Genomic DNA, 15104 nt, shown 5'->3' with positions numbered 1-15104 from the left:
GTACCAGTCCCAAATGGTACACAGGCAGTCTACGTATGAGCTTTAATTTGTCCGATTTTCTCGTCAAGTTCATTTCGCACGAGGTAATATGTGGACCGAAGCAAACTGTTGGATGATTCTTCTTGGAACGCCAGCTCCCGTACTTAACAGGTAACTTCACAGCGATGCACAACGCCGCTTCTCTTGTGTCCGCCACTAGGGTTTTATCTCCGTTACGCTCTCACGCTTACTAAATGAACCCGTGACGGAACGCGCCGCTCTTCTTTCTGTATTGTTTATTTCTTGTATCAGACCTATCTGGTAAGGCTTCCAGAGCGCCGAACAGTACTCTATAATGGGCCCATCGTGTGTTTTCTACGGCTCCTCTTTGCTGACTGACATAAATTTCTTTACGGTTATTTCAATGTATTTCAGCCGGACATCTGCTTTCATGTCCTCGTTCCACTTAAGGTCTCTCTGGACGGTAACTTCTAGGTATTTCATCAATATCTCGCTAGGCTTTAGACACTATTATTATAACCTAACCAAGACCTAGCTCGGTGTTTTGCACATATTGCTGTCTAGCTGACGTTACAAAATGACGTAATTCTTCGTTTAATCAAAGGACAAAATTAGGGTCGCCATAATTTGTGTGAAAAATCGGAACATCTCTCTCAAAAAAGACTAAAAATGGACGTATTTTGGGAAGTCTAAATCGAGACAAAGAAGGGCACTTCTCTTAAGCATAAAAATATATACCAGCAAATTACCGATTTTAATCGGGAGATTGCGAGCCACTGCAGCTATACCAAAACAACGGATCTTTGAATGATCATCGGATGTTTCTTTGACAGTGTCGGATGCTAACACCGTTTTCACAATTGTTGTTAATTTTGTTCTGCCAAACGTCATATTTTTTCAGCTTAGCCTAGAAGTACAGTCCACTGATTTCGAAGACATATGACGTTTAACGGCACGATAGAACATTGGTAATTCCGCAGCTCTTACTAATTTGCCCTGTTTAGATAAATTTGAAACAAAATAAATGTCCATTCTTTTGAAGGGCTTGCAGAGTACACGTTTAATTTTTGCTTTACACTAGCTAAATGATTCTTAATGTCTGCTCTTGCCCCACGTGAAAGGGAGATACAACACTAATTACATAGTCACATCTCCCTCGTTTTGTGGAGAACCATTTTTCTGAATATTTTTCTTGGAATTAATTCTTCCTCTTTGGTATTTTGCATTCACGAGAAACAATCAAACACTTTAATAACAAGTTACCCGCAATACGACGCAGACAGACATGCTACTGCAACACTTAAAATTAATTGAGGCAAGGGACAATAATGGAAACTCTCTGAAATCCGAAATCTGGGCCACGGATTTCTTTAGTCTGAAACCTGGACTGTCCCAGAAAACCGAGAAGTCTGGCAACCCTAGACAAAATGAGCATACTTGTCTCTCTTAAGCTGACTGCTCGATATTTCATCTAAGATACCAAGCGAAGTTAAATTCTAAGAGATAAAACAAATACGTCGACTATTAGAAAACAGCCATATTTACGACAAGAGCACCAGTGTGTCAGCAGGGTCCGGATCACGTTCGTCTATAGATTATTCATATAGTTTTGAAATGCATCAATGCTGGTTTTTTTAACATTTCTGAACCATTCTAAGCAGATTTTTGGACGAATAATATGGTGGTTTTTGAATGCGTGCATAGTGTGGGCCTACGTGGTGTCTCTCCTAGGGGATCCCCGTCACATCTAGAAATGAAAGTCTTTCAACAGACGAAAGTGAAGGGGGCTATACGAGCTGAGCCAAATAAACCCATATGAGAGAATGTCAATCGCTGTCTCTTTATGTGGTTGGCTAGGTGTGGCGAGTGATCAGCGTTGTTATGATTACTAGCGAAGTTCATACAGGGTGTTTCAAAAATGACCGGTATATTTGAAACGGCAATACAAACTAAACAAGCAGCGATAGAAATACACCGTTTGTTGCAATATGCTTGGGACAACAGTACATTTTCAGGAAGACAAACTTTTGAAATTACAGTAGTTACAATTGTCAACAACAGATGGTGCTGCGGTCTGGGAAACTCTATAGTACGATATTTTCCACATATCCACCATGCGTAGCAATAATATGGCGTAGTCTCTGAATGAAATTACCTGAAACCTTTGACAACGTGTCTGGCGGAATGGCTTCACATGCAGATGAGATGTACTGCTTCAGCTGTTCAATTGTTTCTGGATTCTGGCGGTACACCTGGTCTTTCAAGTGTCCCCACAGAAAGAAGTCACAGGGGTTCATGTCTGGCGAATAGGGAGGCCAATCCACGCCACCTCCTGTTTGTTTCAGATAGCCCAAAGCAATCACACGATCATCGAAATATTCATTCAGAAAATTAAAGACGTCGGCCGTGCGATGTGGCCGGGCACCATCTTGCATAAACCACGAGGTGTTCGCAGTGTCGTCTAAGGCAGTTTGTACCGCCACAAATTCACGAAGAATGTCCAGATAGCGTGATGCAGTAATCGTTTCGGATCTCAAAAATGGGCCAATGATTCCTTTGGAAGAAATGGCGGCCCACACCAGTACTTTTTGAGGATGCAGGCACGATGGGACTGCAACATGGGGCTTTTCGGTTCCCCATATGCGCCAGCTCTGTTTATTGACGAAGCCGTCCAGGTAAAAATAAGCTTCGTCAGTAAACCAAATGCATATCGCCGTCATCAATCCTGTGCACTATATCGTTAGCGAATGTCTCTCGTGCAGCAATGGTAGCGGCGCTGAGGGGTTGCCGCGTTTGAATTTAGTATGGATAGAGGTGTAAACTCTGGCGCATGAGACGATACGTGGACGTTGGCGTCATTTGGACCGCAGCTGCAACACGGCGAACGGAAACACGAGGGCGCTGTTGGATCACCTGCTGCACTAGCTGCGCGTTGCCCTCTGTGGTTGCCGTACGCGGTCGCCCTACCTTTCCAGCACGTTCATCTGTCACGTTCCCGGTCCGTCGAAATTTTTCAAACAGATTCTTTATTGTATCGCTTTTCGGTCCTTTGGTTACATTAAACCTCCGTTGAAAACTTCGTCTTGTTGCAACAACACTGTGTTCTAGGCGGTGGAATTCCAACACCAGAAAAATCCTCCGTTCTAAGGAATAAACCATGTTGTCCACAGCACACTTGCACGTTGTGAACAGCACACGCTTACAGCAGAAAGACGACGTACAGAATGGCGCACCCAGAGACTGCGTTATCTTCTATATCTTTCACATCACTTGCAGCGCCATCTGTTGTTGAAAATTGTAACTACTGTAATTTCGAAAGTTTGTCCGCCTGAAAATGTACTGTTGTCCCAAGCATATTGCAACAAACGGTGTATTTCTATCGCTGCTCGTTTAGTTTTTATTGCCGTTTCAAATATACCGGTCATTTTTGAAGCACCCTGTAGATTGAGAATACCAGAAGTGGAAATAAACGACTAACAGCAATGACAGGTAAGAAAGATTAATACGTAATCTTCTCGAGGTATCCAATAAAATGGAATTTTGCCAGATAATTTTTGCCAGATCACAACACTACTAAAGGCCAGTTGCATAGTCCCCGGTTATCAGCCGCTGAAGTTTTATTCTCGGAACAGTGCGGCAAACGCGTTACACGGAAACGTAGTAACGTCTAACAGGAGAATAAATGCGGAATAACTAAACTGGTGATTCTGGCAGGGTCAGGGTAGTTAACCGGACAGTAAGTTTTGACAATGGCACGTACAGTTAGAGAATTAGTGATGAGAGGATTGTTTCTTAGTACAAGGAAGGAGAACCCATTGGGGCATCACACAAATTATATAGAAAAATATGACGATTCCAAATTTATATAAAAATTTCGTTTTACTACTTTTTGATCTCATGCTTGAGAAACTGGAGTGTATTAATTAAATATGAAACTAGTTTCTAACATAAAACTTTTTGCTTGTAGTAGGCTTAACAGGCATTTGACATTGGTACTTCGTGAATTATATTCTGTCGAGTTAAATATGTAAATGAGGTACATAAAAATGATCATTTGTGCCAACAGTCTCGCTTATTTGACTTGTATTACAACTGCTGGAATATTAAAAAGGGCTATTTCGTTTTATCTAGCAGTGACACAATAGAAGAAATAAAATCGAGAAATCACACCAGTCTTGGGTACTATTCATATTACAACTTTTTCAGAATTAGACAACATTTTGATTTTTCATGTAGCAAAACGTTTAACGAACTTTGATGAAGTAACATTCTTTCGCAGAAAGGAAAGCACGCCCTGTAAAGCGGTATCAAGATTAAGGAGAAAAAATGCTGGGACGTATGGCTTGAAGAAATGTATACTGTCTTGCTCGTCTCTCATCTACACTGTTTTTGTTTCTTATATTTAATTATATGTCACAATTTTTTTTTTTGGGGGGGGGGGGGGGGGAGGTAGGATGTCAAACCGGCCGACTAGGAGGAGCAGGAGAGGCACTGCAGGACATTCTAATTTCCAGTGTCCTAAATATGGGTTTCATGGCTTCCATTACAAAAATACACGTTTGAATTCCACAGGGCGAAATGGTGTGATGTGCGCTAGAAGAATGTTGTGTGAAGCGACGTGGCACTGGACTTTGTCACACTTAAGACCAAATATCGTACCTTCTATTTCCTCAAACATATACGTTTTATATATCAAACTCTTCTTTGTTTCGGAATGGTTTTCCATCTGCGCTCTTGATGTCCACACAGTTGGTTCTCTTTCCTCCAAAAGTCTCTCTAATTTTGCTGTTGGCAGTATCTATCTTACCTCTGGTGATATATGCTTCTTCATCCTTACATTTGTCCTTCAGTCATTCATGCTTCGCCATTTTGCATTCCGTCAATCTCATTTTTTAGAGTTTGTATTCCCTTTCGCCTGCTTCATTTACTGAATTTTTATATTTTCTTCTTTCAACGATTAAATTCAACATCTCTTGTGTTACGCAACAATTTCTACTATTCCTCGTCTTTTTATCTACTTGATCCTCTGCTGCCTTCACTATTTCATCTCTCAAAGCTACCCATTCTTCTTCTATTGTCTTCCTGGGTAGATTACGTAATTAATGAGGAGGTACTGAATAGAACTGGAGAGAAATTTGTAGTACCACCTGATCAAAAGAAGGGATCGGTTGGTACGACACATTCTGATACGTCAAAGGATCACCAATTTAGTACTGGAGGGAAACGTGTGAGGTAAAAATCGTAGAGGTAGACCAAGAGATAAACACAGTAAGAAGATTCAGGGGCTGTAGGTTGCAGTAGCTACTCACAGATGAAAAGGCTTACTCAGGGTAGAGTAGCAAACCACGCTTCGGACTGAAGATCACAACAACATCAAACTCTTCAGAAAGATATGCGTGACAAAATGAATGTACTTTTGAAAAATCAATCTTTCGTCAATTTTACGAGGATTTAGTAGTCTAGGGTTAAAGGGAACGTCCAGACATTTGTTTGAAGCGATTAAGGTATCCACGGAAAATATAAGACTGGCTGGCCTGATGCCCATTTGTAAACAGCCCCCCCCCCCCCCCCCCCCCCCCCCAAATCGCTAGAACAGTGTCTTAACCACTGCGCTACAGTATACTTCACAACATACTCACGTACGAATGGTAATGTCAAATACCGCCCAGCAAAGAAACTGCACCAAAATACCATTTTCGCTGCGAGTAAGAATGAGTGTCCCATACAGCAAAAGAAACTTCCCTTCAACGGTCTCCTGGTGACAGACCAAGGGATAAAAGAAAGAACGGCTCCCTGGAAAGGAGGGCTGTTCCACATCGAGAGGGCAAGCAGAGACCTTTAAAGGAGGGCGCACGAACCGGAGGGGCGAGGAGGAGGGTGAGGGTGTTATGTGGAGGGGAGAGGGGGGGGGGGGGGGGGGAAGCCGTCCTCATCGTCCTTTTCTTGGTCACCCCAGGCTCTCCGAGAAAAAGTTGTCTTGCAGGAACTGAACTTGAGCCTTTAAGGTGTGTGACAGTGATACTCAAAATGAAACCACTGACCGAGATTTAACGGATGAGCACACATCGACGTACAGGCTACCTACAGAACATAATTTGTTCGAAAATTCTCGAATGCGATTTTCAAACTTTATCACGGGAGACACTGATAAGAATAAATAGCAGCTGAGCGTGCGTCCATCACTTATTCTCAGCTCACTATGGAAGTAAGTACTGTTGCCAATCCACGATTCTGTGAGGGTAGTTTGAGAAGTTTGCTGAATCATATGTCAGTGATAGCGCAACGAGGTTCTCGTGTAATAATAGACCATCTTTCACGAATAAACCACGTGACGTATCAGTGCTGTGGGTAGAGATCTGTGGTGCGGACGTCTGTGGTTAAGCACTTCCTGAAGGAAGGTATGAAAGCAGAGGAAATTCATCTCGATTTTCAGAATACACTGGGGGACTCTGCTACTTCATATTCAATTGTTGCCAAGTGTTTTCGAAGTCTTTTTGACTATTTTTCGACAGTGACTGTTTCAAGAAATATGTAAAGGTTTTTTTTATTACCTCTACCAGTCACAAACTTTGTTAACTATTGTATTATTTATTTATTTTGCTACATGTTTCGAGGGAACACATCATCAGGCAAAAAGGCATTAAAAAAATTCACAATAAGATGATACTGATGTTACATAGTCTTTTCATAAATGCTGTGGTTATCCCTTGGAAGAAGAGAATAATTAGTAAGAAGCGATGTCACTCCGGAAGCTGGACTGATGTTCGCATTAAAATGTTTTGTAACAGTCGCTCACTTTGTTCTTCTGGCGTAGCAGTCTCGTTGTGGTGAGCTGAGGTGTTTCCATTTCCGTGACCACGCCTAATTTTGCTCCGTCAGACTTCTATCTCTTCCAAAAGCTCAAAGTTTTTCTTGGCTGCCGGAGATTCTCTTCAAACGAAGGACTGACAGCTGAAGCTGACAGCTCTTTTGCAGTCTTAAAGGAATTTTCGAGGTGGATCGACGCACTGGAACATCGCTGGGCTGGACCAGGCGCGTTAGTGTACAGAGATTACATTGATGGGGGGGGGGGGGGGGGGGGAGGGGGGGGGGGGAAATTAAGGGGCCACACTACGTAAGTCGTTTCTTTCTATTCCATTTAGAGAACTTTTCAAATTATCCTCGTAACAACACACGGTAAAAAGGACATGTATCCCAACTGTTACGTTAATACATTAATACTCCCATTGCAAAATTAAAATATTCTTGGGGTAAACACAAGAATGTTCAAATATTTTATTCGCACTGACTAACACACACACACACACACACACACACACACACACACACACACACACAGTGTCAGAATGTTTTCTTGAAAGATGTTACAAAACGAACCAGACTCTTCGACAAAACAAAGCAGTCGGCGTGTCCTAGAGCCCTTGGGTGACCCGCGCGGCTTCATGTTTCTTTCGTAATGTGACTCCAAGGTGGACACGCCACTGCAGCTCGCAGTATTGACCGAGGCGCACCGTCATGCAGCCACGTGTATCACCCACTAACCGGCAGACACAGGACTACATCCATGGCTAGGCGAACACACCTAAACGAGGGTAACTCCGTATCATAACGTTGGTTTGGTATCACTATTTCCAAGGGGAAAAACTTCAGACTGGATTCCACAGGCACTGAAACTATAATAGAACAAGCTGCCGAAAACGATGTGCTTCCTCGCTGAGTAGCAGTATAACGGTATGGAGGTACCAACATTAAATTAGCGGATAGCAAAGGCAGTAGTGCGTGAATATTGCGCATCTCCTAAAAATCAGAGATGAGCAATTCGTCTGTTGCAAGCTCTTGAAGTTGAATAAACTCTCTGGCACTTTCCAGAAATAAATAGTAACAACTGCAAATACGCAAGGGGCCTTTCGCCTCCAATCTCACACCTCTTTCCCCTTTAACGATAGAAATTGCACAATAGTTACTGCACTCTGGAGGACCAGGAGTACAAAGTCCGAACCTCTGACACTGATTCGAGATATTCGCCCTTTCCATAAATCACTTCAGGAAATATTTTTACAGGAGAGACCACAGTGCATTTCTTCAATATCTTATCCAAGAGAGATTTCTACCTGTAACGAACTCGATTTGCAACTGCCTTAAACCTATGTTCATTTTGTTTGCCCCGGAACTGCAAGTGAAACCAGTCTTGTTACGTGGAATTAAAAAAAACTATCTCCTTCCTAAAGTTAACAGTTTGCATCAACAATTTGCCTTCCTGAATAAGGAATGTTGATCTGATGTAAATCCGTGAACATCTTTTAAAGATTTTTGGTAAGAATTTCTCCCCTTCATATGCTACATGTATGTACCATATTACAAAAATATACAGCCTATGTCCACCCGACTTTCCATTAGAGTATCGTGTACAAATTTGAAGTACATTGATCAAGAACTTATCGCGATTTGTAGTAACTACGCTTCCCCATTTATATGTCACATACATACTATAAAAATGTATAAAATTTGTAGTTAATCGTTCAAGAAATTTTTCGACGTCTTCGACCTTTATATAGTACATATGTATTTGTAAGATATAGGTTCCGCCATTTTGCAAAAACACTGTTATTCTTTTCACCCAAACATGTTTTGGCCTCTCTGTGCCATCATCAGTGGGTTTTGTTTATTGAAAACAGTGAAATGTGAACATGTTTTACGTTGTAACTGATCTAACAAAGTGAGGCATAAATAAAGTTTTGTTAAGTTTTGCTTCTTAGCCTGATTTTACACTATATGGTTCTGCAGGACCATCTGTACGGTGTCCTGCATTGATAGCTTGTCATATGCAAACCAAACGATGTAAAAGAGAATTTCATAGGAGAGTTAATACATCCTTTGATTTTTACAAAACGTAATTTTGACGTGTCAAACTGTTTTGGGCATATATTTGTTGTGACTGAATGTCCTTCTTTCGCATTCTGAGGGCATTGCACATACATATTAACAAATGTACTTCGTGTAATTCCGATTTTTATAAACACCTTTTCACTTTAGCGGACCTTATATCCGGCAGTTAAACTGCAAACACGGAATGAAAGACAAGAGCCGTAGATCCAAAACATGAACACACACACACACACACACACACACTGAAATTTTTTGTATGAAAACATTTGACAGCGGAACTGCTAAACAAAAACTGAGAAAGAAATCAGTCGGGTCACTTTTTTAATGGAACCGACATTCGTCATAATCGATCGAGGACATCATGCGAAACCTTAATCTAGACATCCGGACGGCAAGGTGGGGGAGGGGGGGGGGTTGTACTTTAACTTCTACCCCCTTTCCTGCTGACTGTCAGTGTTGTGTGTCATTCACAGACGCGACCCTCGTTTTCAGGTATGTGCAAGCAAAGAAACAGCCAATCATCGGTTACCCATAGTCGAAATGCGTTACCGATTTGTAAGAAAAAATGCGGTTGCAAATTCACTCTTAAATGAAAATATTATTAGGTCCAGCGAAAGAATGACATTCGGCGACGTTCAGTCACTAACTGCAGAGACAGTTCAGTACTACGCAAGCAAACAGGAGGCATTCTTTTGCGACGCGCTAACTGCTTCTGTTAGCGTTATAGTTAAAATATGAAGACAATGTGGCTCTTGCAAACAGTGAATGAATTCTTACCAGAGAAACAGTGGTACGAGAATCGGCAGCATTACCTGAAAATGACTCACGTCCATTAAAGCATCGTTTTAAAAGCAGAGGGATCTAAATACAAGAAACCTTCTACAAAATTAATCTAGGAAATACCTACCATTGCTACTTTCTTACGATTTAAGAAAGCATTAAAAGAGGCAGGCCATAAAATGTTCAGAGAGACTTGCTGAACCAGGAAAAGGAGGAATAAGGACCACGAATTAAGTTACAAAACATCTTTTTAACGTACTCAGAAAGCATAAATATACTGCACACAGCTCTTCATTTATATTTCTTACGGCTATTTGTCACGTTGGCAATGAAGTTATGAAAGAAATAGAATTTTCTAAAGTTTTCCAAATGCTGCACAGGAATAAGTAACTACAGACTTGAAGAAAAAAAAGTATCATACCCATAACGAAGGCAGCAGAATAAGAAACATCTACATTCTCATTCGAATAACGTTCTCTCAATAATTAAGGACGTGTGTTCACGATGTGCGACCTTGTTATAGCACACGTTGTGGTGGACAGTATTCTTCTATTAACTACAGTATTTAAGAGATGTTTTCCATTGAGTCTTGAGTACCCTTATATGATTTAGCTGTATTTTCAAAACATACAAATCGTTGTAAGACACAAGCCAGACCAGCCATTTTCTGTCGATTATTGGTTTAGGGAAAAATGATTCAGTCGTCGTTGTCGTTGTTGTTGTTGTTGTTGTTGTTGTTGTTGTTTTTAGTCTGAAGCCTTTTTTTGGACGCCGCTATCCAGTAACCGTCTCTTCATCTCTGCGAAGTCCTGCCTGCCTACCACTTCTTTTAGTGTTCTATTCTCTTGTTGTCTGTAGTGTTTATCACTCACGTTTCACTTCGATACAACACTGCATACAAACAACTACTTTCAGAAGAGACTTCCGAACACACAAATTTATGTTCGGAGTCAGTATATTTACCTCTTATTCAGGAAATATTTTCCTGCGTTTGTCAATCTGCGTTTTACATCCTTGTTTCGACCACAGTTGGTTATTTTGATGCTCAAATAGCAAAATTCATCTACCACTTTCACAGTCGCATTTCCTAATCTAATTCACACGGGCCTCGCTTGAGCTAATGCAACTACGCTTTATTACGTTTTTTGGTTGATGTTCATCTTGTAACTTCTTTTCAAGACACTCTCCCTCCGTAAAATGGATTTTCTACGATTTCTGCAGTTTGACAGAATTAATATCATCTGCAAAAAGGTTTTATTTCATCTCCCTGAAACTTAATTGATTTTTTCCTATTTAATCCTTATTTACTGCCTGTTCCACTTACAAATTTAATAACATTAGGTATAGGTTACAATCCTAACTCACTGCTTTCGCGAGTGCCCCTCCCTTTCTTATCTCTCGACTCTTACAAGTTGTGGATTAAATTTGGATGTCTATATTTTATCCCTAACAACTTGAAAAATCAAAGAGTGTATTCCAGTCAACAGCATCTTATAGCAGCTCAAATATGAAAGTTCTAAATTTACACATACGACGTGAGCTCCTTGTGGAATACTAGGCAGAAGTTCCATTCTCGAAAATCCCTCGCAAACAGGTTTCTCCACTCTGGCTTCCCCGCTTGGAGTTGAAAGGTGAAAATTTGACAAAGTTCCACAGGAATAATTCACTCGCAGAGAGATCGGCGTACGCGATTATCACGTTCTACAAGTACAGTCTGCAGCAGATGCAGGCGTCGATTTTCGTAGTCTCAGGTGTCAATTGTGGTAAAGGTCATTCTTCTTGGAAAATGAACTCTGCTCCTGCGATTTTTTGGCTAATTATTATACGTTTTTGGGCATCTAGTCCATACGGAGATACCATGCTGAGGGCAAGATTCCAACGACAGACCTAATCGTCGTCCTCTTGTGCTCCGAACAATGCGTCTTTCGTGTGCTCGCTGAGTGTACTCCAACCACTCTCTGTGAGATACTGTTCGTGTGGCGCACCTATTTATTGTCCATGATGAGCTTTCGCTTCCCTCTGCTCGCTCCGTTATTTCATTAAATGCATGTCACCTACGCGTTTTCTGGAGACGAAATGAGCGACGAGATCTTAAATAATACAAATTTCTTATGCAAAGGCAAGTTAAGCAGAAAGGGTGGCCCCTTTTCACAAGTATTATGTTTTTCTTTGGTGGATTCCTGAAGCATGTCTTTCCAGAAACTTTGTGTCTCCACCACCGTACTGGTCTTGTAGTATCTCGGTTACTGACTATGTTCCACTCAGGGCTTGGCGACAACCGTTGTTCTTCGTTGGGATCTCTCCAAATGCAGAAACAATTTTAAGGGATTAAAAGCGCAGCAAGAAAATTGTATAAGTTTTCACAAAACAAACGTATGTTTCTTTGTCCGAGTTGTGGTATTATGGAGATGACCTGTTCACCATCCGCATAATTCAGAAGGAAATAGACATTTACTGTTATTACTATTGTGACCAGTTCTTATATGTGCACGGTAAACACTTTAACTTATAAGACAGAGCAAGTCAGAGTAAGACCCGCTTGCGTGGTAATCTGGACTGCCTGAGGAGATTTTCGCCCGTTTCTCACATTCGTATAGGCAAATGTTAGGATGGTTCGTCCACACCTCCAAATAGCACCACACAAATATGATACACAAGTAATGGCGTCCACATTTTCAACAAATCAACTGCTCAAAAAAGAATCAGAATATTTATTGACATTTAAATCGGGAAGAGCTTTGTCAATACTCTCTGGACCACAGAAAATGCAACGTATAGACACCCCAGTAAAAGTAAAACTATATTCCGAATGCAGGTGAGCAGCGAGCTCTGTCTTTCAATAGCGAACAAGAGAGTGTGGCTTGTGCCCACTCTTCAGTTCAGAAGGGTCATTTCAAGCTCATTGTCACTTTAAGGCAAGAAGGGTTGTCCTCAGAGTAAGCGGCTCGCCGAATTTGAGTACACCACGGCGGCGTCATTCGGAAATGAAACCGCTATCGTCCGATAGAAACACGTATGTTCGACCTAGCGCTGGCGGCCCGAGACCAACAGCAGCAGTTCATGACCATTAGCCCTCGAATTATGGTTCGTAGTTACCCCGAGAAGAATGAAACAGAACTGCGAACGATCTATCTGGAGGCAACTGGGAAGGTTTTGCTGATCTATACAGTACGCAACAGCCCCCACACGATTAATTTCAACTTTTGGAGTTCATTACAAACAACATTAGGAACGTCCCAGAAGTGTGATGCGCGTGGAAGTTGAAGAATGGTTCACAAGGAATAGAGCGTTACTGAAAGGCGTTACGTTTTATTCACCAACGACTGCAGGATTTTAGACGAATGATGATCGTCGTAGGGCAGCGTGGAACCAGCCACGTACCAACACATAGCCAAAGGAATCAGCACCTATGACTTTATCCTTCGCAGAATGACCCGGGGTGAAGTTGTGGAGCAAACCAGCCCCTGTACAGCTTCCCCAACCTCAGCAGGGGATTTCAGTAGTATGCACGTGAGTCCTTTAATATGTTAGCATCACACCACAGCATTATATTATATATATATATATATATATATATATATATATATATATATATATATATATATATATATATATATATACTGGGTCTTTCGGCGGCGGCGAACACACATATTTCCACTCCTTGCTTTAGTCCTACGTCTCGGGGTCATGCCCAGCACTAATCCATAGTGATGAACTGGGTAGAAACGTCATTAATTTTTACATGAATAATTACGGTGAAAAGAATGTAAATGAAACAGCATGGAAAATACGTTTGAAGGAAATAATGAGGACCAGTCACACAGAACATTGCGGCAATGCAACGGATGTTGATGTTGTGTTCTTCGGTCCTGAGACTGGTTTGATGCAGCTCTCCATGCCACTCTATCCTGTGCAAGCTTCTTCATCTCCCAGTACTTACTGCAACCTACATCCTTCTGAATCTGCTTAGTGTATTCATCTCTTGGTCTCCCTCTACGATTTTTACCCTCCACACTGTCCTCCAATACTAAATTGGTGATCCCTTGATGCCTGAGAACATGTCCTACCAATCGATCCCTTCTTCTGGTCAAGTTGTGCCACAAACTTCTCCCCAATCCTATTCAATACTTCCTCATTAGTTATGCGATCTACCCATCTAATCTTCAGCATTCTTCTGTAGCACCACATTTCGAAAGCTTCTATTCTCTTCTTGTCCAAACTATTTATCGTCCATGTTTCACTTCCATACATGGCTACACTCCATACAAATACCTTCAGAAATGACTTCCTGACACTCGATGTTAACAAATTTCTCTTCTTCAGAAACGCTTTCCTTCCAATTGCCAGTCTACACTTTATATCCTCTCTACTTCGACCGTCATCAGTTATTTTGCTCCACAAATAGCAAAACTCCTTTACTACTTTTAAGTGTCTCATTTCCTAATCTAATTACCTCAGCATCACCTGACTTAATTCGACTACATTCCATTATCCTCGTTTTGCTTTTGTTGATGTTCATCTTATATCCTCCTTTCAAGACGCTATCCATTCCATTCAACTGCTCTTCTAAGTCCTTTGCTCTGTGACAGAATTACAATGTCATCGGCGAACCTCAAAGTTTTTATTTCTTCTCCATGGATTTTAATACCTACTCCGAATTTTTCTTTTGTTTCCTTTACTACTTGCTCAATATACAGATTGAATAACATCGGAGAGAGACTACAACCCTGTATCACTACCTTCCCAAGCACTGGTTCCCTTTCGTGCCCCTCGACCCTTATAACTGCCATCTGGTTTCTATACAAATTGTACGTAGCCATTCACTCCCTGTATTTTACCCCTACCACCTTCAGAATTTGAAAGAGAGTATTCCAGTCAACATTGTCACAAAAGCTTTCTCTAAGTCTACAAATACTAGAAACGTAGGTTGGCCTTTCCTTAATCTTTCTTCTAAGATAAGTCGTAAGGTCAGTATTGCCTCACGTGTTCCAGTATTTCTACGGAATCCAAACTGATCTTCCCCGAGATCGGCTTCTACCAGTTTTTCCATTCGTCAGTAAAGAATTCGTGTTAGTATTTTGCAGCTGTGGCTTATTAAACTGATTGTTCGGTAATTTTCACATCTGTCAACACCTGCTTTCTTTGGGATTGGAATTATTATATTCTTCTTGAAGTCTGAGGGTATTTCTCCTGTCTCATACATCTTGCTCACCAGATGGTAGAGTTTTGTCAGGACTGGCTCTCCCTAGGCCGTCAGTAATTCTAATGGAATGTTGTCTACTCCGGGGGCGTTGTTTCGACTCAGGTCTTTCAGTGCTCTGTCAAATTCTTCACACAGTGTCGTATCTCCCAGTTCATCTTCATCTACATCCTCTTCCATTTCCATAATATTGTCCTCAAGTGCATCGCCCTTGTATAGACTCTCTATATATTCCTTC

General features: G+C 41.3%; 2 protein-coding genes across 11 annotated transcripts in view; one reads left to right on the top strand and one right to left on the bottom strand.

Annotated features, from left to right (window-relative positions):
* Positions 1 to 15104, top strand: part of LOC126268011 (craniofacial development protein 2-like) — a 492966-nt gene that overhangs the window by 51383 nt on the left and 426479 nt on the right. The window lies entirely within an intron of this gene.
* The window catches only part of LOC126268005 (F-actin-monooxygenase Mical), a 505795-nt gene that overhangs the window by 296758 nt on the left and 193933 nt on the right, over positions 1 to 15104 (bottom strand). The window lies entirely within an intron of this gene.

Source organism: Schistocerca gregaria, chromosome 4 (genome assembly GCF_023897955.1).
Source record: "Schistocerca gregaria isolate iqSchGreg1 chromosome 4, iqSchGreg1.2, whole genome shotgun sequence".
In the NCBI taxonomy this organism is placed as follows: Eukaryota; Metazoa; Arthropoda; class Insecta; order Orthoptera; family Acrididae; genus Schistocerca; species Schistocerca gregaria.
Note: the sequence above shows the minus strand (reverse complement) of the source record. Positions and strands in the feature narration are given on the sequence as shown.